Genomic DNA, 23,394 nt, shown 5'->3' on the forward strand with positions numbered 1-23,394 from the left:
TCTCGGGAAGTCTGGGGCTTGATATCAGAGGCATATGTATTGTTTAAATTAGTGCAGAAAATTGAGCCGATTCGCAAGTTCTCATTTTCGCAAAACCGCAGGCCATACAGAGACTAACAAGAAAGCTGTAGGCACTCACTCAACTCGATTTATATTGGAGAATTGAACGTGCAGATACAAGTCAGACATTGAAATGGAGGAGCCTCAACTATCACACACCAGTTCCGATTGAAAGCAAGGGATACAGATGAGCTGCTAGCATGCGTTCCATGCAAATTAGCTCAGTAGCTAGCTTTGCATATATCATGCATACCCCACTCACAGTACCTGCGGGTCTAATAAATACATTCTTACTGTGACCTAAATTTCACTTGGGGTGTTCCGGGAATGTTCTTATTAGTGCCTTGGAGGTTACTGTCTTTAAACGATTAAAAATCTACTTGATGTAAGCATTCGTGCTTTGTGTGTGCTCTTCTTGTATTTCAACAAGTGTCAGCACACTCACAGATTATGCACCTGCAGGTGCTGCTGCTGGCTGTCCTGGGTCAGCTGCCTTCCAGTCCAGTTTCAAAGGCTTTGCCAGGGCCTCCCTTGGCCAACCGACACTGCACCTGCTGTACCCAAGTACTGCCTGGCCTTTCGTTGGTGCTCCGTACGCTTTGCCGCCAGGAATGGTCATTCATCCATCATCTGGCCGCTTGGACCACCCGTTCAGAAGTCAGCGCATTTGCTCGACACATCGGTCCAGGCACTGCTGCCATATCGGTGCACCCACCGATTATGTATTTTCAGGTTAGTTATTGCATGTTGTGGAACTTGCCATGATGTATACCTGTTAGCAGTGCTGTGGCCTCTGATTATTTGAAACATTTTCATGAAGCGGTGCTGTGCGTATGGAGCGTGTCATTGCTTAGCAGAGATATTGAAGAGAATCTGGGGCTGACGAATAAAGGGCAAGAGAAATTGAACTGACTTTGAAGCAAGTATTCGTATGTAATCAAGCCAAGCAAACATTTAGGATCTTTCGAAATGGTTTTAAACTTGCAATACAAACTGGTCTACTTCAGATCATACTGGTAATAATCATACTATACCGAAAAGTACATCCCACAGTTTGTAGAATTCTGACAGCGCTTTTTTCGCAGTCTCTCATGAGAGGCACTAATCTCAATGTTTGGAAGATAGTCGAGGTAGCATCAGTCTTTAAATCAGGAGACGGTACTTCACCATTAAATTTCCCTAACAAGCACCATATGCAAGGTCAGGAAACATTTCATCCACTCTCAGGTCGCTAATTATTTATAAAATCACAATATCACATTCGAGTATCACCACGGTTTTCACAAGGGTTACTTGAGAAACACAACTTTCAGGATTTGTTCACGATCTACATTGATCCATTGACACAGGCTTACAAACTGCGGTAGTTTTTCTCGATTTTTCTAAAGCATTCAATCGCATTGCACACCACAGACTACTTCTCAAACTTCACCCTAATGTCCTCACTTGAGCAAAAGATTTTCATTCTTCTCAAATGCAGTTTACTTCTAATAACTATATACTTCTTTTGCTCGTGCCACTTTGTTGTCCCCCCAGGCAGGTTGCTTGGTCTATCTTCCATGTTGCATATCCTCCCATGTAGGTCTATTTGCAGATGATGTTGTAATTTATCACACAATTTCTTTCAACTACTACCGTCAATGCTTTCAATCTGATCTTAACACAATTAACTCCTGGTGCTGCAAATGGCTAATGTCGCTTATCTCTAAAACAAAGTGCATGACTTTAACGGTGGCAAGTCTCGGATTGTAAAAACTTCATTAACAACAGCCTGATTACCTCTTGAGACAAAGGTGTTTTGGTAGGCCGGTAGGGGAGGGGGGATTGCATGGTGGATTTCAAAAGGTACATCGATTGGGAAAATAAGACGTGTGATTAATATTTTCATTTGCACTCCAAAACTCGCTTTATTTCATATGTTTAACCCACTGCCGTGGCTAGGGTGGTGTGCTGTGGAGGCGAATGTCGGTTAGATACCGCTTGGTGTAGCCGCTTTTCAGATGGAGGCAACACGTAAAGACGCCCGTGTTTGGAGATTTCGATGCGCACAAAAATACCCAGATGGTCAAAATTAATGCGAAGCCTTCCCCTACAGTGCTCCCCATATCCCAATTGTAGCTTTGGCGTGTTAAACCACCGTTTTTTTTTCATGTTTTTGGTATAGTACCAGCTGCTGTAGCAGGTGCAACTTAAAGGTAAAATTATACATAATGTTTCCAAGAGCTAAATATAAAGGCCATATTAAAGTGCGTTTATGGGTCTATCTCATAGCAGTAGTGAAAGGTTATATACTCTGGTGCAGGTTAAGAACGCCAATGGCTCATGTGGTGTAGTCCAGTGTTTGACGGAATGCCGTGTAGGCAGGTAAAAGCATTATTGCAGTGATGAAACGTAGGTCACTGACCAAGTCAAGAAAGCCATTTAACGGTTTGTTGCTTGTTCACGGTGAGCATGTGTCGTGGAAAACGAAGCTATATATTGGGCATTACGCGGCGCAATGAGTTTGCATAGATATGGTGCAGATTGCCATCCATTATGTTGATAATGTTGGGCGTCGTCTGAACAATGAGGGACTCGAGCAGTAATCGAGAAGATAGATTGCACTCAGTTGTCAGTAATTTTGTCTTGCTCCAGTCGACCACGTGTCCCGTCCTCTCACGGTGCTCTGCCAGTGGACTTGTTTTTGCATGGCCCTTGTTCACTTCGTTCCAGTGCTGCATTAATCTTCTGTGCAGATTGCCCGTTTCGCCTATGTACACTGATTTGCATTCAGCACATGGAATCTAATAAACAATACCCGGAAGCTTGGAGCGTGAGAGGGGGTCTCTCACGCTGACAATGTCAGAACGCAACTTGCTAGTGGGCACATGCACAATGTATGCACTGCGTGTCTTGAAAATGTGTGCGAGAGTTTCACCGATGTGTGGGACGTAGGTAATTGCTGCACGTTTTGATGCAGTCGTTGTCCTGAATATAATGCCTAAAGCATTATATTCAGAAAGAAGCGAAGAGGGCGACTAGCAAGAATCCACATTGACATTAGCAGGCAGAAGCGTCCACAAGGCCTGTGTCAAAACTTGCTGCAATTCTCGTCCTACACATCAATCAAACTTTCGCACGCATTTTCAAGAAACACATTGTGCACATCGTGCACGTTCCCACTAGCAAGCTATGTTCTGACGTTGTCAGCGTGAAAGACCCCCTCTCACGCTTCAAGCTTCCAGGTGTTGTTTATGTTTTGAACAAAAAAAGTGCCATTTAAACGTGACACCTCCTTCCTTTCCGATTTCTGATGCCTGATTGTTCAGTTTGTGGGGATACGTTTAGCAGATTGCTCACATGTCTAACCTGTATTTGTGCTTGAGCAGTCAAACGCTGATGTTAGCAGTGAAGTAGGTGAAAATTGTAGTTTGATTGTAGTTGTGTGCAGATTACCTACATTGTGTTAATTCGTAGAAAAGCAAAATTGAGGTAACCCTGCTAACTGTTCCGCATTGCAGCATTTTATTATGCGAACGTTAAGGAGTTCAGCTGCTTGTTAAAGGTGAAATAAACAGTGGTACAAAAAGAAGAGCATCTACTAAGCAGAAATATCTTCACAATCGCAGGATGCCAACGGTCCGCCTACCAACTTGTGTCCTGCATCGTTTCTGCTGGCTGGAGCAGTTCATGGAGCATTTTCCAGCTTCTCAAAGTTTGTGGTCAAGCGCTCCTCCAAGTGAAAGATGCCGCAGAGGGATCTTTTGTTTTAATGCCACAATTTCGCGTGCTCAGCAGCAAATTTACTCGTAAGGCTTTTTAAATATTCATCACCCAAGAGGGCATGTTACCTTCGTCTTCGGTGGAATGTGTCTGCACTCAGGTTATTTGTGACAGAAACAAGTGGACCACGTCATGAGGGTCATTGAGGCCTTGTTGATTGTGCATGCTTCTGAAATGACATTTTCATTAAGCTGAATACTTTCCACATATTACGATTTGTGAACAAATTATGGTAAAAGTCATGATTAGTTGTACTACACTGCAGGAAGGAAATGCCAACATACGTTTTAAGCACCTCTGATATTTCAGATCGTTGGCTGGTGAGCAATAAAACAAAACTGAAATTTTTTTAAAGTAAAATCAAATATTCGTTGTCACCAGTGCATGACCATAGTAAAAGCTATCTAGTCACCAAATTTAGAATTAGACACGAAATGACAAGAAAAATAGGGAAATAAACTAGACAGCTGGCTACAATAAACCAATTTGTAAAATTCCTCAATGTCTATCAAGTGATGATTCAGGCGGGTTAGTTAAGATGTCAGTGGGTTTACACACCCAACTTGCAGGGAAGCACATGAGCTCCCAATATTAACATGTTTTTAGTGAAGACCGTCTTCCTTCATTAAGCTGCTTTGCACATTGATGCCAGTTTGATAAATGTCCTGAATTTTTGTTATGATCAATCTTTGTATGGGAACCATATATTTTTATATGATGTCGCTGTGTATTTCTGAAACTGTATCTATTCACTAATTCCAATTTGTCGTGGTCAGGTTTTTTCAACTAATTCGTAGCTTTTTTAACAATTATGGTATATTTTGTGTGCCTAAAGGAATGCCTCATTGCATGTTTAGCCTATGTAGTGTTGAAAGCAGACATTTTGCTTCAAAGTGGAATGTCGGGCTAGCAACAAGGTACTTCGCGTGCTGCTCACTTTCATTCATGCCATTATTTTTTATATTATCATTTAAAATTAAAAGCCAACCAATTTGCTGTCGTTTTAATTTTGTCACCTACTTTATACTTTCTTTTTTTTCAACTTTGTGTAAGGATTGACTATCCATATTTTTATGATACCAAGGCGTTGGACTGGGCTAGCTGGTACATGTTTGAATGGATGAAAAACCATAGGAAAACCCAGGACACAGAAGAGAACGACGGGACAAACTTGTGCCGTCATTCTGTTTTAACTGTTTCCTGTGTTTACCACTGGTTTTTTATGCATTCAAACATTTTTTATGAGTTTGTTGAACAGTGATTAGTTTAGGTGTGTTCAAACAATTGTTGGCTGCGAAGGCTCCCTGTAGCATTTGTATAAGTGCTCTCTGCTTTTTTTTTTGAGCCAATACCCCACCACCAGTCTTCATGAGGTGGTCTTTTGTAGAAATAAGTTGAAATAAATATTTGTTTGCATTGCTTTACATGTTTTGAAAGAATTTCTTGTTCATTCTTGTTTAATTCAACCCCGTTTCAGAATCCTGCTTAAGGCATTTCCTCTGTTATTTTTTTTCAGAACCAGGAAGGGTGCTCATCCTCGGTTCTTGCTGAAGCAGCAGTATCCATACTTCACACGTGAGCTCTGAACACACAGTAATTATGGTATGAAACATTCTACCAGTATAAGCCTGCTTTGTAGACGTCATTGTAGATGTCAAAGCTCTTGACAGTGTAGTCCAATGTCTGGTGTAACGGGCAATGTCTACAACTTGTAAAAATTAATTTTGTGGCTATAATGTTTGTGATTATTTTAAAATGCACGTCAACTACTATTTAGAATCGCTGTCTAAATTGGCAGCCATTTTCCTGGTGGATACAGAAAGTGAAAAAGCGCATGTGTAGAGAATTCAGTGCACCTTAAATGTCCCAAATTTGCTAAAGCTAATCCAAAGCCCTCCTTGTGGTGCACTTCATATCCCATGTACAGTTTTGCGTAAAAACAGCTAAAAATTTATGATCAATTTAAACTTATTTTAATGTTTTTAAATGCAAATATTCTCAGTTTAAGCTGCCATATTTAGAGTAAAATATTTTGTAACAATTATATAGCTACCAAAGGTTTACAGAAAAGCTTTTTGCTTTTGGTTGTGCACCTTCTTATCAAAAGAAAAATGTTGTTAAGAAAGGCAGAAGAAACCCAACTATAGAAATTAGCAAACCCTAAAGCTGCGGATAGAATGAATGTTTTGTAGAGAATCTTTTGCTGATTTCAGTTCTAGTCAACTCTAAAAAAGTCTATCGACGTAGAATGCTTACTGTGAGGCACCTCGTAATACTAGCCAAAACTAATGGGCCCTGGCTGTTGGCTTTTCATTTGCAACAGTGACAAATGACCCCACATCCACCGGCAGGGACATAATGCAAGGCACCATGTACAAGCTAGCCTCATGATAAAATAATGTTTTCTGAACAATGGCATTACATTTCAACCATGGGCTTCACCAGGGAACTTGTATGCATTGTTCTGTGATGTTTGCAGTTCTTGTTATTGCTATGTGGGGTCATTTAGTCTAAAGGTATGTTTATAAAACTCCAAATACCACCAAACCTTGCAAGTGCTGTACCATATGAATATTTTTCCGTAAAGCAAAAAGAATAATGCAAACGAAAATAAATGGCTTGGGTACCCAACTTTTATAAGTAGATTATGAGCCGCAGTACGGAGGGAACTATATTATGAGCCGCATTACGGAGGAAACTATACATTTTGCATTTGGTCTTCCTTGATATTGAACCTTCCTGCTCAGCTCAAGAATAAGGCACTAAACATTGCAGGTAGCTACCTTGATTGGAAGTTTGATGCAATACTAAGGAGCCAAGGGTTTTAAGGTTCAAGGAAGTTTTGTGTGGTTGAAGTGTTGCACACCTAATTGCTTTCACTGCACAGCATGGTTAGGCTCTGCAGTGAATCTCGAAGGATGTGTACTGCAGTTCGGCAAAGTGAACATATAATTGGTTTTTTACGAAGTTTTGGGTAATCAACTACCTCTAAAGTTATAACTGTACTGAGATGTGGCTCCTGACTTTTTAAATTGATGTTTTAACAATCGGTGACACAAGTTCAAGGAAATTATCAGCTGATGTTGAGCTTCAATGGAATGTCTCACAGAACCGAGCTTGGAAAGCACGAATGTTTCATACCATAATCGTGTGTGATATTGTGCAATATGTGGTCTCACACCTGCTGCACCTGTGAACCGAGGATGACGCACCCGTTTTGTACCCCTTTAGGTGGGTGCTTTTGCAGAAGATGCTCCTACAGATTGGGGTGCTAAGTAGCACCCTAGGATACTTTTAGGCGGAAAAGGGTGTTTATAAGGCACCTGTCTTCTGGGGTGCTTCACAGAGGGTGCTCCTGCGGCGACAAAATCCAAGCACCCTAAAGGGCGTAAAATATTCAGTTTTTAGGGTGCTCCTGCGGCGACAAGCTGAAGCACCCTTTTGGGCGTAAAAATTTTTAGTGTGCAGTATGTAAAGGTGTGTACCTACGAAAGGAGCAAGACCTGTAGGATACGCTAATGCTTCGCAATTTGGCAGTGACCAAGATGAAGGTGTCCTTGAGAAGCGTGTGGCAAAACTTTGGAATTCGTGAGTGAGGTGTCCGTCTTGAGAGAGAGAGCCAATCCCTATATGTTTTGCATGGAGCATCAAATTTAGGTGCAGGTATGTTTTTCTAGTTCGGAGCGCCCGTGCAGTACCCCTGTTTGTATTTTGGTATAAAAACAGGGAGGGCATCAAATTTGTATAATGCTTGGATTTAAGTTCACGGACGTTCGTTCAAATTCACGTGTCCGTCATTGCAACTATGCGTGCCCGTTCGTCTGCCCAGTGTGAAGTTCTGGCTCTGAGCGACGGAAAACACCTATAGGGGTCTTAAGCTGCACGAAGAATGGAATGAACCAAATTTCTGAATGCTGCCTGCAAGATGCGATAGCCGTGGTGCCCCGAGGCTGTCGCGAGGACGCCTGGGAACCGAGCCAGACCGCAATACCAGCCGTGTGGACTAGCTGTTCATCGACCACGTATTAAAGGAACGCTGAAGACAAAACCAAAGTTAGTCTAAATAGATATGTTGGCATCCACAGAAAACGAATACACCAGTCTCTGGGGCAGTTCCTTCAAAATAAGATCGTTAATATTAAAAAAATGAAGCAATCAGTCTCTCAGCAGAGATGATCGAAATGGCGACTGAGCGGACGTGCCAAGAGTCACGTGACGAACAACAGAACGAGAAGCGCGCACACAAGCTCTCAAAGAAACACGTAAAACCTTTCGTCAAACGTTAACTTCCACAAATTAGAAACAATTATACATGTGTAGGTATAATTCAAGCCCGCCGGCATTCGCAAGCTGCCAAGCCATGGCGCTGGTGGCAGTTACGATGGTTATTGCAGGTTCAGAGTAGTCACATGCCTGTTTCCTTCAACTCTGCGTATACCTAGGATGGGCTGCGTAAGCCCATCTGGCGAGCGGTAAATTTGAATAGAGAGTTTTAGCGTACGCAGCCGTACGCAAAGAAAGTAGGCTAGTTTTCGTCGTTCGCGGATACACTTGGGAACTTGCGTATCTATATCCTTGTTTGCATCACGGCGGCAAGCTGCGCGTCGGTCCTCCACTGCTCAGCTCTTCTGTGGACAGTAATTTGTGGCTGAGAGAACACGTTTTTTGCTCGTGTGGTTTTGAATGCACCGCGTGGTTGGCACGTTGCCCTTGCGTAGCGTTGAAAGAAGCTTTGTAGCCAGGCCAGCGGCCGAAGCTGTGTGTGTGTGTGTGTGTGTGTGTGTGTGTGTGTGTGTGTGTGTTGGAGCTGCGTTCGCTTCGCGATGAAATACAACGGCGTGCTCCTGCGGGTGGACTGTGCTTACAATGCTGGAATTATCTCTAGCGACGATTAAACCCCGCGGCGGCTATGAAGAGCGCGCGCTAGTTTATTAAAGAACCTTCTCGGTTTGCGCTGGAGTGAAGGGCCTTGTTCGACTCTGTAAATCGCAGGAAGGGAGGCTACCTTTAAGGTGGGCAGGAGGCAATCGACCACCAGTTAATTTCGCGATTCCGCCTATAAGCGCATGTCATGACGATGTGTTTGTTCAAAAGCATTTTCTTGATTGTCTTTAAGTTGAATAAAATGTATACGTCAAGCAGTGTCCCTTGGTTCAGGGCTTTATGTGGGTACTTTGGTAAAACGATATTTCTATAGTGTTTTTCATTCCATACGAACACCAAGGCACTTGTTAGTAGTGGTTTGGGCGGTCGTAAAAGCTCTAGGCACACTTCTGGAAGATGGGCTCATAGGCAACTCGCTTCGCAAAACATTTTACAGATGATTCAATAGGCGTTACGTTAATACGAAAAACTACAAAACTCCCACCTCCCCTCGCGGGAACCCCTGTGTAGATGCGACGCATAGGGGGTTCGTGTTGCAGCGTTGGAAAGCGGAGGAACGGCGCTGGAACGATGGAGCGGAGCGGCGCAGGCACCGCGTTTTATAGCGCGCATAACGGTGAGGGGACGCGCCGGCGCCAGTGCGTCTGCCGCGGCTATGACGCAACACAATCCAACACAATCCACTTTAATCCAATCCAATCCAAATCCAATTCAATCCAATCGAATCCAATCCAATGCCCCTTGCGAGAGTGTTCGCTATCGGAGAGTAGAGGGAGTGATCGGCGGAGAGCGCAGCTCGCACGACGAGGAGAATGGGGGAGGGGCGGATGCCGACGACAACGCCGACGACGCCGGATGCAGGGACAAGGCGACTGAATGAGATGCAGTCGCATCTAAAATGACGAAACGTTTTACTAAAGTTTACGTCGCGGTGCCTAAGCAGCTGACCTAAAAAATTTAACGTTGGACGTACGCAAACGCAATATATTCTACACTAAAACTCTCAAACATCTTTTTTTCGAGTTTTCGAATGAAAGTGCACAAGCATGCCTGCTGGTAATAGCGCATAAATGCATTCGGACTGTCATTCAGGCGCTCGTACACGGAAATATCTAAGGCAAATCTCACACAGGGTATTGGGCGCTGTATACAATGAACTAACAGGTGGCGCCACGTAGTCAACCCGTGTGCATTGAAGCGACTAAAACCCATCTATCCAAAACGCGAATGGAAAGCCAAGAACGCCCCTGACATCGTTCTCGCAGCGGCGGTTGCACTGTCCTCTTGGCGTTTGTAAGTAAAGTAAAAGGCTGCGTGGCGGATTCACATTGTTTAACCACCATCCCACGTCCCATGTGTCATTAGGATTGCTGGACCAAGAGTGACAGGTAACGGAAGTATAGGGCGGGAAAGTTGTTTTGTGGTATGCGCCGAAAGCGCTACCAGTGGTTCCTGCGGCCGGGATGGTTCCCTAAGTAAGTTTTAGTTTTCCAGCGACACCACACCACTGTCTCACTCGCTTCTGGCCTCCTTATCCGCCACGCGAAGCGTCGTAAAACGGCGCGAGGGATGAAAGGTGTTTTTCAATGGATGGGTAATTTACTCGGCAATTAAACCATCTTTCGCAACCGACTGAACGCTGACAGGGCTACGGGGCAGTTCAACATTCGTCTGAGCCCAACATGCTAGAGGCCTTCAGCGTCAGTTTGAATCTCCGACCTCGTCTGTGGGACGTGGTGTTCCCCGTTTCCATCCATACAGCCACCGACAACCAAGACTGTCCAACGCATCCGCATCGAGAGCGCCGTACCATGTGAGACGTTGTCTCTATCACGGGCATGTTTGAAACTAAACTGGGAACTTCTGTTGTTTTTTTTTTTTTTTTTTTGCCGTCGCCAAAGTTCCTGTCTTTAGGATAGAGCTTATTATCGTATTCGTGTTGTCGGTGTGACATCTATCTTACTAACTCCTCCTCACTGCGATAAGTGTTCGTCTCCGTCTAGTGCGTACCTCTCAAACGCCTGCCTCATTTTTACAACGTGAATTCTGGGTTCTACCGACTAATATCATCACAACGCGACGGGTTACTGTACAGAAAGAACTACTCTGGGCTTGGTTACGGCCTTCTGCTTGTGATGCCTCAAACCTGCACAACAGCATTCTTGGTTTTATGCGCGACGACCTTACTATGAACACATGAGATTCGCCAGCCCACTCCACCAAACCAAACAACGTTTTTTCTGGCCAAACAAGCGCAAAACCACATCCATAACCTTATGTTGCAACTTGTATAAAATGTCAGCTGCACAAGCTACCCGCAGCAGCCCCGGCAGGAAGGCTTCACCTGAGTAATGTATCAAATACCCCTTTCGAAAAGATCGCTTGTCGAAAAGACCGTCTACCGTCAGCTACTGCTGCGAACGTCTCCCTATTCCTGCCTCGCGCTATTCTACTTGGCCATGGACCTCCGGGGGGCTATCATAAATGACCGTGGCAGTCAGTTCACAGCGGACGTAATCGAAAAGTTCCCTCACCTCTGCGAAGTGCAGTTCCGCCACTTTACACCTTAACCTTCCTCAAAGGAACGGTGTCACCGAGAGAACAAACAGAACACTGTCAAATATTCTCGGCATGTACATAGCCTCCGACCACTAAAAGTGGGACGACCTCTTGCCTTTTCTGACGTGCGCGTACAACACTGCAAAACATTGAACCACCAGATCCAGCCCCTTCTTTCTTCTTTATGCACGCCAACCTCGCAGCTGCCTGAACAGCATCTGGCCTTTCGCTGAGCACGGCGAGCCTTCAGTGGATAAGACACTTTGCCTTGCCGAAGAGGCCCGTGGGACGGCGCGACTACGCACATTAGCGTCACAAGACCACCATAAACAGTGATATGATAGCCGTCAGCGGGACCTCTCTTATAACCTTAGGTGATCTAGTCTGGCTCTGCACCCCACAGCGTCGACGTGGCGTCTGCAAAAAACTTCTCGTCCTTTACGCCGGTACCTTTGTTGTTGTTCAACGTGCGAGCGAAATTAATTATGTGCTGTCACGCCTAACCACGAGGATCCTCGAAGAAGACACAAGTTGTACATGTGGCGCGTCTTAAAGGTTACAACTCCCGTACCGCACAGTGACGTGCCCAGAGGACTTCGTCTGCGACGGGGGAAGTGTTACGCTCCACAAATTCTGCTTAGTTGGCTTGGCTAAGTGCCGGAGCTGAGGCCTCTGCGCGAAATAAAGGAAGGAGGTTGGATTCTGTTCACCGTTGTGCTCATCAACGCTTCCCGTTTTCCTACCTTCAGAGCCTGCGCTCTTGCCTAAATAAATCCTACGCACGATAAGGAAGGACTAGGAAAGATGTAATCACTGAGAACTACATCGCATATACACATACCAATTGAAGAAAAAAACATACAGAAATTCAGAGAATTGTCTACAAATGCATAGCATTTTTATGCCGCTTGTATAGAGGGGGAATTCTTTACAGGCACTTTTTTTGGTTTTTCAAAATTTTGTGTGAGCAGTTATCTCCATTCACGCAATAATAACGATTGAAGGTGTTACGTCCGCGAAATCTGCAATTTTGTGAAAATGTATGGCGTTACACGGTCCTGGCTGTAGGGGTATTGGGCAAGGAATGCTAGGCATTAATAGTATAATTTTATTTAAAAAGGCCAAAATAAAACCCGAAACGCTCTACCAGAACGTAAGACAGCTTCTACAAAATGCGACCTATAGACATAAAAAATTACCGGAAGGCCAGTTATAGAGTCAAGAATTACGCAATTATAAACATCGTTGATCGTATTTTCGAGGCAGAAAACCCAAAAGACTCTTACAGGTTTGACGGGAATCCTTCTGATACGTTTTAGTTTTTACTTCAACGTTATTTTTCTGCGGACGTGGAAATTTTTGTATTACCTTTTCAAACGCTATCAATAGGAGGTTTTTTTTACAATTCAGCGTAATTGAAAGTAACGAGGTTTTGCAGCTCTGGGCAATTTAAAAGAAGTAGACGGTGGCCTAGAAAGTGCCACTAATTGTGTAAAAACTCCTGTCGCAATGACGCCAATATTGGTGTATGGTAAACGTTTGCCCTTATCGCATATAGGCCAGAATTACCTACGAACCTCAACACGCTTTCCCATGCGATAAAATTAGGCGTTCACAATCTGGCATACAGCCTCAGGTCGTGTCATTTTCCCTTTCGTTCTATACGAGGAACGTTTGTATCTGTTGACCTTCCTCTAGCTTGTTCGCTAGTAAATATTCTTATTCAGTAAATACAACATATATTATTGTTTTGTTTTTCCATTCCAGAAAACTATCTGTTCTCAGCATTCAGCGAAAAAAACCTGGCCACCTCCATTAACGTGAAGACTAGGGAGGGGCGAAGCATGCAGTGTATAAATCTCTCTCTTGCCACACGGCGCGCGCTGGTATATATGGGACGTCCTAATTACGAAAACGGAGGAGAAGTGAAATTCAAATTTGAGAACAGCAAATTTTAAATTTAAAGCGAGTACGAAGCTAAATAGAAGCAAGCAAGCAGGCGGGAAGAGGAAAAAAACGAGTCACATGGGGGGTTCTTTTAGTTCGCATTTTTGCCCATGGAGATGAAACTTCCAAGCACGAAGCGTTGGGAAACGAATGTCCCGGTGTTTTCGTACCGCGAACACATGAGAATACGATGAAGAGCGATGACAACGACATGAGACGCCGACAGCCCGAGCCTCTGAGGTCCTTCGCCGCTAAAATTGTGCCTGCAACTGTCGTCACTCCGCTAACGAATACTGATACTAAAAAGAGCTGCGTTCCAAGACTACGGGTTTGCGTTCACCGAAAGCTGTCTGTCATGTCGCCAAAAACAGGTCTGCCAAGCAAGCAGAAGTGATAAAAAAACACAGAACAAGGGTGTCCTCTCTACTTCTTCTGTCACTTGGCCTGCACTCCAAGCAACGCCAGTCATGGAAGCGGCCGCCATGTCTCTGGCAAAGTTCGCATCAAGCGTGTGCGAAAAACAGAAGCGGAGTTCGGGCTTTTCAGGGATACTCGTTTCTTTACACGCTCAGTCCCACCACACAGTATTACTCTGAGCTTACACCACGCGCTCGACAATTATGGAAGCTTTGACGACGCGGAATATTCAAAACTGCAACCTCAATGTGAGCTTTAATCGGTTACTACCGTCAATTTTAGAGTTTAATTGTGTTCTGTAGAACTGGTAACAAGTGTTATTGGGCAAATACTTTTATATAACCAGCTTATCAATACAATAATCATCCTATCTGTGTTCATAGAGGCAGGCAAATCATTAGTGAATACTATATACCGGGGAATCCACTGAATTAGCTTTTATGGTGTTGCGAATTACAGCCGGCTAGATATAGGTATATGGTCATAAATATACAGGCTCGGAGCCATATGTGTGTATTTAGATAGCTAAAGACGCTTCAGATCTACGGCTGTTTAGTTTGAGTGTCAAAACTTTCCTAAAGCTGGCAAAAGACAGCTGAAATGTCGCAAGTGTGGACTTCCACCTAAACACCGGTGTATAGCCAATCAAAGAAATTTTGACGCGTGTGGTCTGTAGATCTAAAGACACGTTTTAATTAAGTAAAGTAGTCTAAATAGCTGTACGTGTATAGCTTATACACAATAGAATGTTCTATAGATGTATAAAGAAAACGTTTTGGTTGAGCCCTGGGCCTGCGATGTGCCTCTAAAAGCTGGTTATAGCTAATTTTGTTCCATTCAATATGTGGTCATGGAACCTATCAGCGATAGCGTACCATAATTTTTTAAAGCGAAGCTTTCAGCCTCTTAAAAATGTCGTCCGTAGACTGCCCAAAACGCACTGCAGGAAAGCCAACTTTCTCTGATGATGATGATGATGATGATGATGATGATTGTGGATGAAGTGAAGACAAAAATCGCCTCTCGGGATCGGAATCCAACCTGGATACCTAGCGTTACGATGCCGACGTCTATGCGATTGCGCCATTCCGGCACGGTCGAAGAAGCTTTGATTTGGAGAGGGGTGCCTGGACGTGTAAAATTCGACGAAATGCATTCCTACAACAAACGACGATGATGGTTGAACGCTAGGGAAAGCCATGGAATGGCCATATGAGTGACGCTCTAGAAATCACAATCGCAGTGAAGTAAAACGCACGGATAAGAAACAGGTGTTCGAATAAAGAGCCCAGATTCTTACATCGTACTCTCGACCAATAGGAGATCGTTCCGGTGCATCACGGCACATAGACAGAAAATGCAATGCAGTTTAATGTAAGCACCGTTCAAATAGGGTCCGCTGGCGTCTAGGTTGGTTCGTTGAGTGTTTGACTTCATTTTGGGAAGCTTTGCCTTCCCCCATCCTCGTCGTTTCGACAGAGTAGTAGTTGGGTTTTCCATAGACGGCCACAGACCATTTATGCGTGGGCAGCCAATCGTCTTCTAAATTGGAAAACAGATTTTCGATCGAAAGCCTTCTTTGCGGGACAGATGGCGTTCTGTAAAAAAAACTCAGGCATTTCCCACAGACCGTTTGGTCGACCGAGAAGCTGTGATAAGACCTCTGGACACACGGCGCATGTGTGAAACCAGGCTTCCATTGTTCCAAAATGGTTACTTTAAATTGGATAAACAGGATCAATGCACGGATCGATCATCGACCACGTATCGGTATACATTTGGATCGTTCGTAGATGCCTTTACTTGGTGCAAGAAAAATCACCGCATGGACTTGCTCTTCATTTGCGATTTGGGTCTTTCAATGTTTGACGATCGACTGGACCCACTTTTAGCTTTCGCGCTACTCTGAACTTTCTTTAAGGAGGAATGATATATTGAATTATGCAGAGCTGTGTCCGGCGGCAGTCGCGCCATGATCCCAGCGATGAACAACGGTTGCGTAAACGAGTTCATGGGCACGCTCTGCTTGACACATGTCCTCTCGCTAAGTCAAAAAAAGGTACCTTCTATGGCAAAGAATTGACAGTTGTTGCTTTGACATGTAAGAAATGAGTCAGGCCCACGGAGCAGTAACGGAAACACAAGAGAGTGAGTGAGTGAATAAACTTTATTTAGACGAGCTTCAGGCGCTGATGATTTGGCGGCCGCCGGGTGGGGGGCCTTTTCTGGTCCAGGAGAGAGAGAGAGAAAAACAACATTTATTTGTTCAACATGGTTTTGAAGCAAAGGAGGCGGAGCATCGTCACCCCCCTCAGACGGCAGCCAGAAGTTCTTGGGCTCCGGCGGCGTCTTCGGCCATTTCTGGTCCAGGAAACCCTCGTCCGCGGTGGCTGCCCTGGCCTTCTCCACTTGCCTACGCTGGATCTCTGAGAAGTCGGAGAGGATTCGATTGTAGGGTTTAACGCGCTGACGCAACGCAGGCGATGAGGCGCCCCGTAGTGGAGGGCTCCGGATTAATTTTGACCACCTGGGGATCTTTAACGTGCGCCGAAATCTCCTACACACGGGCGTTTTTGCTTTTCGCCTCCATCAGTTGGGTGAGGATTTAAGGTAAGTTATGGGGTTTTCTGACACTCCCATACCATCTGGTACACGTGCCAGATTTGGGACAGAAACTCAGGCTGCGTAGTTCAGAGTGGAGTATATGGCATGGTGGAGAGTGACGTGGGAATAGAAATTCGTCTGAAGTCAGCGAAATGCACTGGGAACGTAAACACAAGAAGGAAATCTTCTACAGATGTAAACAAAAGAATGATAATTTCTTGTACGAGGGATGTTTTCTATTAATTAAGCCATGTTACACAAAAAGAGCGCTGAAAATTCTGTACGAGCGACAAATATTCTTCTTTTTATTGATAACATGTTCAATCGCGGGATATCTACATTTAACGCACTGGAATACGTTTGTTTGGACTAAAATTTTGTATTTTACCGATTGCGTACGCTGAGTCTTGAAAAATAGAACCACTAAATTTATTATTTACCCTGCCACGGCCTCAACTCCTAGTAGCTCTCTATAGTTACGGAAGGTTCGCAAGTTTGAAAGCGTACACATGTCCCCTTGGTGAGACATTTGAACTAGAGGCAAATGCTGTAGAGTTTCGGATAAAGCGCAGTTTCCATTAGCTCCTCCGTGACCACAATCATACTCACATCGTGTAAAAAGGTGCTTTAGATGATATATTGCTATTATTTTTTAAAATAATTTCAGCGTTATTCTGGTTTATACGTTTATACGTTTATAGAGACGCAATCTTTCTGCGATAAACGGCAAGAAAAGGTTTCGTTTCCGATTGCCGGCTTTGGCCCGTAGATGCGAAAGAATGTACTTCTTCCTCAATAAAACGCATGTCGGTTATCAGAAATTGTCTATAAGATCAATATTACAATGATAGTTTCGCAAAACATTTCCCGTTATTTTTCACTATCGAATACTCCCCTACACTTTGCAGCACGTCGAATCGCGTTAATTCCTTTGTGCCCTTTGGTTCTTGAGAACTCCCCTGTTTTAGCGCAGTTTATGAACAAATGGCGAGGGAGAAGCGACAATAATTGGGCACGTGGCACTTAAAGGAGCCATGAAGAGAAACTACAACTTCGTTTAATTTGAAAAAACTAGGATTCAGTATCTCACTCAGCTCAATTATAGCCACAAAAGATGTTTTTTAACGAAAAAAAAGCAAGAAGTGTTTAAAAACTTTCAAATTTTGCGCCACAGTGACGTGTTATGAGCAAGAATGACGTCATACGGGCCAACAATAAAACATAATTTTCAGTGCGTTAACTGCATGTTAGCATTCAAGTGATGCGGTCAAATGGAACTATAGGACCCATTACAGACGTCCAGTCATGTGTCATCGCGACAGGTCAGTTAGGCGGCCGCCAAACGCACAAACAAGGTTCTGTGACGTCAAAGAAAAGTTGCGGGAAATTGGCTAGGGGGTCGCGACTGCTTCACACGTTTTCTTTAATATCTCCGTTATTTGTTCGAAGATTGCGATGATATTGGTATCATTGTTATCGGGACTAAGCCGTCTTTATAATAAACCCAACTTGTATTTTGTCTTCATGGCTCCTTTAAACAAAACAGCACCGTGTGCTATTAAACCATCCGATTTAGCGTGGCGAAAAGTGATTTTATCGTACTGAGTGCTTCTCAAACCTTTAACAAGGAGAAACCTAAGAAGCAGAATAGACGAACGCCAAGGGAACTGGAACCCAGGATAGCGAGAAGCGCTAAGTGACTAATATAATGGTAACGGAAGCGACGAGGCTTCCAGTATATGGTTAGACGTGCGGAACGTCCAAGGGTATTTACTCGGCCTGTTGAAGAGCGCCAGGGTATATATTTTGTCATGCGAGTGTGTCCGCCATATAATTATTTTTATTGGGACCATCGCATATTTAGGTTTAAAAGAACATGCAGCGAAGAACATTTTTCTCTCCGTAAAAAAGAGCAACTAAGATACTTTGCTTCTAAAACACAAGCTTGTAGGTTTATAGCTGAGGGAGAACTTCTTAAGACATGCGGTGATACTGAGCGTTTCGACGTAATGGGGCAAAAGCGGCGAAGCGCGAAGTTACAGTTTGTGACAATTAAGCACGAACGGCTTTATAGATAGCGACTTGCCCATGCTCGCCGATTCCACCTGCCGAATTGTTTATGGCTTGTTTGGTTCTTTTTAGTTCTTCCGACACCACGGCACCTGCTGGCGCTGCATTTAATCCCCATTTCTCTGCTGCATACGCATTTCTTTGGCCTGCCATCGTTGATATCACGTCTTTCTCTCGGTCCATTGGGCTCAGTCTTTGCCAATTTACACTGGGGGAAGTACACACTTTCTGTGGGATCGGCGGTGTGCATGCACAAATGAAACTTTTTACGCGAAATGGTTACGTGGCTAGGCTGGCAATAGCGCGCACCCAACCGGCGTCCACCGTACGCGCACCTGCCCGGATATCGTCCGCAAAAAAAGAGGTCAGAGCTCCTTACCCTTTGCTAGCGCGTTCCATGGCGTTCCATGCGTTTGATAACGTGCGTACATCCGAAAGATTCAATCAAAAAGAAATATTCAGCGCGTTTCCTTCTATAGCACGCAACAGAAAAAAAATGAGCAGGAAGGAGCTTTTTGCGTGCTTAGTTTCATATAGTGCATCAAAAGGGAAAAAAAAACTGGCAGGAGAAGTAGGCGTGCGGTTAATTCTCATTGGCTTGCGACGCATAGCACGAGCAAAGCAACAACAACAACAACAACAAAACTAGCGTGTGTCTAAATATCCCGTGCAGTCTTGCCATTCAGATTTTGAGGCAGTGTAGCAACAGCACGAATAGTAATTTTTGAAGAAGTAGCAACAGTGATTGTGTTGCCGAGGTTGTCGGTTATAACAAGGTACAGAACTGGGCTAGTTGGTATATATCCAACCAACGATGGGGCTGCGAAACTTAACGGGGCGGAAGAAGGACACAACACGAGGGCTCGTGTTGTATGTCCTTCTCTCATCTCGTTACGTTTGCCCTGTTACATCATAATGAATAGTCCACTTAGGCTAGGTTTGGTGACAAGACTAGCCAAAATAAACGCGTTCGCGAAAAAATTGGCGGAAAGACCCTGAAATGAATTTTGCATGATACTTTTAGTGAACATATCGTACGCTATGGTATTTGTTGCGTACACCGAGCAAGCCCGGCAGGCCCACGGTAAAGGCAATTTGTTTTCGCCAGGATCCGATCGCATAAGGGGGCAGTGGCTCCAAGAGATATCCCGAAGATAACTGGTTCTCACCGCAACCATTCACCTAGGACGGCTGCCATACACAGCTTTGCCATTTGTTCGGCTTGCAAGCCACCCCGACCAAACTCCGACCAAACGCAGAGCTTTAGTTAGGGTGAAAACGCCTCAACGAAGCTGAAAATGTTGCTGTCGATTAGTGCTGCCTTCGGTGAAAAACATTGTTTTCCTACACGAACGCCGGCGCTTCCAGTGACAGAATGGCGCTATGTGGGTGCTTACACAAATTCCAGTATCATCTGTGAAATTTTGCCCGTGCATAGACGAGCTTCACGCGAAACAAAGCTCCCCGACGTAATGCGAAGTCAACAAAGTTCCCGAATTTGTAAATGAACAAAAATGCTTGAAAATAGAGAACGCTAGTCGAGAAGGCGCGTATGGTAGCAGTGTTATTAACCTGTGTGCGTTGGCGTTTGCAGAAGAAAGAAACAGGGCTAGTCTTAACAGTGAATTCTCGTGGCTGGCCGGTATTATAGCTAGTGATCGGTACAACCGGCATTTATTGGGAAGACCGCTACATTTTATGCGAGCGGTCGCAGGCTCCGCTGCGAGCGAAGCGAAGCCAGCGAGTTTGGGGATTAAACGTAGCCCCACCTGGGGGAGGGCGTCGTCCCTACAAGGCAGTTTTTTGGCCCGCAGGCTCCCATTCTCGCCGCCAGCGATGGGCAGGTCGCTATCTATAAAAGCGGTCGTGGTAACAAGAGAGCTAAATAAACTGATCAATACAGCGACTAATTTTCGGATCCGGCAGCCCACACGCTGTCGGTGCAACTACTGTAAAAACATAATAATGGTTATCACTTAATATGAGTCTCAAGCCTGAAGTGTAAAGTTTGTCGGCAAATTAGGTACCAATTTGAGGGACTTTGCAATGAGAGTACGGACCTTTTTATGGGCTCATGGTACAAGATTTGTAGATTTAGCTCGTGTAAAAGGTGTGCCAAACGGGTGAATTAAACGAAAGGTACCTATGACAGCAGACGAGGGCAATAAAGGTGTCTGTGTCAGACCGAGGACCTACAATTAGAAACCACGGCCTTAGGGCTAAATATGAATATGAATAAATCTAAAGTAATGAAGAATAAGCATCACAAAAACGTCCCCTTTAGCATGGGAAACAAAACGCTTGAATACGTAAAAGAATATAACTACTTTTGGCAGATGGTTAGTGATGACACCAACCTCGAAGGAGGAACCCAGCGTAGAATAGGTATGTGTTGGGGAGCACGCGGCAAGCACTCCCAAATAATTATAAGTAATCTACCTCTGTCACGCAGAAGAAGACTCTTCAACCAGTGCATACTGCCGGTGTTGAAATACGGAACTGATACTTGGCACCGTCATAAACAACTAGAAAGGAAACTTAGGTCGGCTCAATGAACCCTGGAACGAATAATGTTAAGAGTAACACTCCGGGACAGCAAATGAGCTACCTGGATCAGAGGACAAACTAGAGTAGAATATATCATATTTCAAGTAAAGAAAAAGAAATGGACTTGGGCTGGCCATGTAATGAGACGAACCTACAACCGGCGGGCAATTAAGCTAACGGAGTGGATACCAGGAGATCCGTATAGAAGAAGGGGAAGTCCGGTAACTTGATGGAGGGATGAAATAGGCAAAATGGGGGGTAAACTGCGGACTCGAGGAGCGTAGGACAGGAGCGATTCGAGGTCAATGGGAAAGGCCTTCGTGTAGCAGTGGATCTGACTAGGCTGCTGCTGCTGCTGCTGACGATGATAAAAATGATGTAGAGGATGATGATGTAGGTCTCGTGAATACTACTTAAGCATTGTTAGGCGTCTGCGTTGTGGTTGTAAATACCAAATAAAGTTGTGAAAAAGGCGTTACAATGTACGGCCCAGCCACCACCACTCAGCCATGACACGGCAAAGACAAAAAATATCATTTCGTAGGGTTAGAGTTAGTCAAGGTTAGAAGGTATATCATACAAAATAAGTACGAATTTAAAACGGGAGGTGACGACAAAGACGCAAAAATTGTGAATGTTTGCATAAGCATTGTGTCAACTAAGTACTAGTAGAGATGCGTATAAAAAATAAGAAAATAACGACATATTCATTCTGACAGGGTTCGTTCTCAGCGAATACGGCCATTTTTGTGGCCACATATTTAAGAAATATATCCATTTACAGGGCAGGAACACCAATTACAGCGGATTGAAGCTGTGTTCGTATTCAGCGTTATAGTTTGTTTTGGCGCACGTTATGAAAATTCAGAAGCCATGTATTGAAACTTTACGCAGCGTATCGGTTTTTAACAGTGGTTCAAGAGAGAGGTAGTAATCACCACTTACACTGCTGTCCATAATCCTGTACACGGGCTCACTCGCAGCTTACGCGAGAGCAGACATCCGGGCTCCCAGTGTTAATTTTGACTTTCGTCTGCACAGACTGCTGTATGGAATCGGCTTACGTGGGTAGATCAAGATTTGGTGCGGCTTTGACAAGTTAGGGACCTTCTCATGCATTGTGTAGAACTGTAGCGCTTATAGTATATTCGTCTTTGCTGCGTTTCCTGTTTAAGCTACCGTTCTTCGTCGTCAGCCTGTTCGTACTGCTATAGGTTACAACGCTTCGGCTGAACACACGGCAAGACAGAGTATTTTACCATGCACGGCCAGCGCTAAGCCACTAGAATCAACTAGGGCACATCAGGCCTAAAAAGATTATACCTATATTTTAGGCGTGAAGCCCCTTAAGAGCTCGAACTGTCGTCGTCTCCCACCCTCGTCGTCGTTTCATGTAGTCCCGGTACTAAAACACCCGCACACTCGTTTTCCAGCGCCTTGCCCTGGAACGTAACACGCACTATAAAAACACACCGGGACACTCGTTTTCCAACGCTTCCCGCAAGAATGCTTTGTGCTTCAAAGGTACGAGACTTTAACAGCAAAGCTTAATTCCTAGCCGAATTCCTAGCGGTAGTACTGGCCTTAAAAAAATTCCTCTGCAGCACTCAAGTACAGTCAAATCTCGTTCATACGTTTTTCACGAGAAATGGAAAATAAAACGTATTATCTGAAAACGGTATCATCCAACTAGGTTAAAAAAAGAAGGAAAATATCCATGCTCTGGCAGCAACTCACTTTTATGGAGCAACATTGAAGTAGCTGCTCAATTTGTGCTGACCTTTCTTTTTTTAAATGACTAGAAGTAAATTCTTCTAAAACGTTCACAAAGAAACTGCCGGTATTTGTTGCTTTGGGAGACACTGTCTTGTACGACAATCCGTGTTGTGCCTTAAATCATTGAAGGCAGTCTCCGGATGCCTGAAACTTTTGAATACCCAAGGAGAGCGTGACCAAGGAGAGCGCGCATAGGACTGACTCGTCAAAGTTCATTCCTGTCGCTCTAACTTCCTTGAACCAAGTAAGCAGGATGTTTTCGTTTTACTCATACTTTGTACATCGCGTTTGTTTTACAGCAGGTACAAAAACTTGCAGCTTCTTTGTAGGTTACTCTGGCTGACCGAAAATAGTGTTGAGCGTTGACACTCGTAAACGGAGCTGGCTTGCAATTCCAAGCCCTTCATCTCCGGATTCTATTAGAATTGGCGTACAATTTACACTTGCGCCTTGCATTTCTTTGACGTCCTCGCAAGCCTGGAAACACGTCCGCACATAGCAACAAGGCAAAAGGAGAACAAATCACTGCGCGGGAAGCACGGTCCATGCGATAAGTCGGGAAGGGAAGTCGCGCCTGTCGCGACCATTGCGCGCCTTCTTCCTTGATCATGATACGACTTGCTACGTGCGGGGTGCATCGTCTGACTCATCGTCAGCCTTGCACGGAAGGGCTACGCATTGCAGTAATGTTTTTGCCGCAGAACTGGCGCTTCCGCTCCCTCGGTGTCTAGGCAACGTGCAGGTCGTGGCTTGCTGGAATGCGGTTTG

General features: G+C 44.5%; 1 long non-coding RNA gene across 1 annotated transcript; it reads left to right on the forward strand.

The window, feature by feature from the left end:
* Positions 1-475: 475 nt before the first annotated feature.
* LOC144169492 (uncharacterized) lies at positions 476-5,246 on the forward strand. The gene is made up of 2 exons (XR_013322460.1): positions 476-792; positions 3,669-5,246. It is a non-coding gene; the product is annotated as an uncharacterized LOC144169492 (long non-coding RNA).
* Positions 5,247-23,394: the final 18,148 nt, after the last annotated feature.

The sequence above is a fragment of the Haemaphysalis longicornis genome, unplaced genomic scaffold (assembly GCF_048455015.1).
Source record: "Haemaphysalis longicornis isolate Haplotype H1 unplaced genomic scaffold, Haemaphysalis longicornis Haplotype H1 scaffold_2, whole genome shotgun sequence".
Classification (NCBI taxonomy): domain Eukaryota; kingdom Metazoa; phylum Arthropoda; class Arachnida; order Ixodida; family Ixodidae; genus Haemaphysalis; species Haemaphysalis longicornis.